Consider the following 3,354-nt stretch of genomic DNA (forward strand, 5'->3'; position numbering starts at 1 on the left):
GGCTGAACCTGTGTTATAGTTTTCAAGAAGTGAAATGTTAAGAATAAGTATGTCTTTGTAACTAGAAATGGTTTAAAGCAATGTGCCTAGTCCTCAAATTGACAATGGGGTGGATTGTTAGTGTTGATACATTGTGCCAACTTGAGAAGTCTAGAAGGATAATTAATTGATTCATCAGAGGGTTAGGGTCCTTATTTTGTAAACATTCTAAGCCTGTGCAAGAGGAGGGCACACAGATGGCGTGAGCCCTACACTTGCCCTAGGAGGTTGTAGACTGCTTACAATATAAGAACAGAAAAGAGGCTTGCCCTCCCCACTTTGGATCTTGTTGCTTTTGCTGTATACTGCCGCTTTGAAAGGTTGCCCCTGGGCCATGTCAACCTGCCTTGGTGCCAGCTAATAATGGATGGAATCCCCCACAAACTGTGAGTTAAATAAGACTTTTCTTCCTTCATTTTGTATGTAAGCTATTTTGTCTCAGGAATGAGAGTAAAGTAACCAAGACAACCTCCATATATACATAGTTTGAATGCAATCCTACCTGTATCTGCAGAGATTTTTATTTCTCTTATAGATAAGCTTCAATGTTAATAAGTCACATTTCTAGAAGAACTGTCATAATGACTTAAAAAGCAGGTTTCTCAGGGAATAGATACATGATGATTTACTGTGCTACCTGAAGTGAGTAGAGCAGGCTGGCTTACACACCAACTTTAGAACTTTATAATTTTTTTCTCAACTTTGCAAAATTGAATGATCAGGGAAGCCAGGAATTGCCAGGATTCACCACAATGAAATAGGACAACCATCTCTTTGTCTCTTTCAAATAATAACATACTTCAAAATGAAATGAAGTATGACTATTTGCCAACCACATGACTTATCAACCCTCCTAATTTTGTTCAGCTAATTAACAGAAGAAAAACTGAACTCCTAATTTTTTTGTTAATTTCACAATGATTCCACTATGCCAGCCTCATTCTAGATAATGTCCACATGAAAGCAATATGAAATGACTAAAGTTAATCAGTATTGGTGTTAGAATTATGCTTTCTTTTGGAAAATTTAAATAGAAATTCCATTTCCTTCTGTAGCTAATTCACCTCTCTGCCAGGTGTCCTCATCTACCATCTATCTAAATATTTGTCTAAATTCTTCTTATTTTACCATTGTGTTTTTGTGTACAGTAGAATACACAATATTCATTAATGGGATTCAACTTTCTGACTTATTTTAAGCTTGCCCTTTGTATTTTATTTGCTTCTTTGTTTTTATTTGGGGAATACGAGAGTTTACTCTTGACCTCCATGCAAATGTACAATTCTGTCCTATTTTCAAAAATCTAAGGGTGTACATTAAGCGTACTGATGTCATTTCATTCATCCAGCAGAAACACAGGATGCACAGCTGGGTCCACGCCCTGACGTCACTGATGAACTGAGCTTCTGTCTCGGGCCATGTTCGACGTTCTTCCCGCAACAACACAAGGGAGTCCTTTTGCCTGGCAGGGTCAAAGCAGGTCATGTGGAACAGATGCCTCACAAGCAAAAATGGACAGTACACAGTCAACTGTAGATGCCTCTGTTCTACACTTTCACAGCTCAGAGAGAAGCAAACCGAGCTTCAGAGAGATCAAGCCATGTACTCAAGACGGCAGTGCTATGGCGTGAAAAAGGTGAAATTCAATCCAAGTCCATCCACCTTCAAAGACAATAACGTCATGACAAAAATAATAAATAAATACATAGATAAGTAAATGTGAAATGTAACATGATCCCAAAGAAACTAGTATGCTCACACAAAACTGCCACTTGAGACTCTTGGAAATATAATAGGTTATGCTTTGCTTTTGCTTTTTAATGCACTAAGACCCCATTTATTTGAGAAATATTTGTCTTATGCCAGCCAAGTATGAAAAAGAATATTCAGAGAGACCAAAAGAAAGCTGGAAAAGCTGCTCTTCCCTGGCAGATTGGCTCAGGCTCTGGTTTTTCTAATACACACAAAACAGAATGATAAAATAGGAAGAATTTAGACAAATATTTATATATATGGCGGATGAGGACACCTGCCAGAGCAGGTGAATTAGCTACAGAAGGAAATGTTGCCCAGAGATCCAACTCGAGCAAAACCTGACACATTTTACAGTTAAACTTAATGCAAATCTGCTCTTCAATTTATCTCCAAAGCTCAATAGGGGTGAGGGATTTCTTTGTTTTCTTTTGCATGGACAAAGTACTCATAGTTGCACACTCTCCACTCCGCACAGACAAATTTGTGAGGGCAGAATCTCAGGCTTTTACATCTCACCCAGACTTACCATGTCACCTATATAATCCGGTAACAAAACCTGTCCCTTGCAAGTAGGACAGCTCCTGCCATTATTGTAATGCACCAATGCAGGCAACTATAATGAGTATTTAATTTAATATAGATGTTGACTGAATACCAGTGCAAAACACCATGCATTTTTAAATCAGTCATGATACATATTAATTCAGTCCTTATAATAGGCTATTTTCAATAACAAATGGAAAAGGACAGACTCTCAATCTTGAGGTAATTTATAACCTACATGAACACATATTCTACTTTTAAATCTTTCATATTTTATTGGCAAATAAGAAGGAAGCTTGATGGAACTTCTAATTTTGCCTCTGCAAGACATTTATTTTTGTATAAGGAATGGAATTCTGAGAAAGAAATTAAGTGCTTTGCTGTATTATTAGTTCTAGGAATGTTCATTTTGAACCAATATTTGTTGAGACACCTACTATGTGAAAGACAATGTTTCTGGTGATAGGTCACTAAACAAAAAACCAAAGCCTTTTCCCCAGTAAACTTAAATAATACCTGGGAAAGACACACAGTATGGACTAAAGAAATGAATACACGACACCACCAAGGATGCCAGTACTGTGTAAAGTCAAAAATTTAAGTGGGATAAAGGAGATAGAGAAGTAGCAAAAGAAATATGGAATTATTTCATATAAGATCATCATAAAAACTTCCCTGGTAAAATATTCATTGACAATTGGGTGAGGTACTGTGGAGATGGTTGTCTTAATTTTTGATGACAGAGCATTCCAGGAAGGAAAATACAAAAGATGAACCAGAAGGTGAAGGTGGGATGGAAGGAGGTCGAGGAGACAAATGTCACCATAGCAGATGGAGCTAAGGAGAATCACAGGTGGGGAGGTTTGAGATGCAAGGTCAGCAGAATCATGCAGTGACCGCAGGCCACTGAAGGACTCTCATAAGTCCTCAAATGGAACTGAGTATGCTTTGAAAAGCCTGAAAAGAGGAGGATTGATAAGTTTAGTCCACACAAAAATGAGTAAATGTGTGTCTTTC

General features: G+C 37.6%; 1 long non-coding RNA gene across 1 annotated transcript in view; it reads right to left on the reverse strand.

Annotated features, from left to right (window-relative positions):
- Positions 1 to 263: 263 nt before the first annotated feature.
- Positions 264 to 3,354, reverse strand: part of LOC111815990 — an 11,492-nt gene continuing 8,401 nt past the window's right edge. The window contains exon 3 of the long non-coding RNA XR_002820547.1: positions 264 to 337. This is a non-coding gene — a long non-coding RNA (uncharacterized LOC111815990). The remainder of the gene's footprint in view (positions 338 to 3,354) is intronic.

The sequence above is a fragment of the Octodon degus genome, unplaced genomic scaffold (genome assembly GCF_000260255.1).
Source record: "Octodon degus isolate 3935 unplaced genomic scaffold, OctDeg1.0 scaffold00002, whole genome shotgun sequence".
Lineage (NCBI taxonomy): Eukaryota > Metazoa > Chordata > Mammalia > Rodentia > Octodontidae > Octodon > Octodon degus.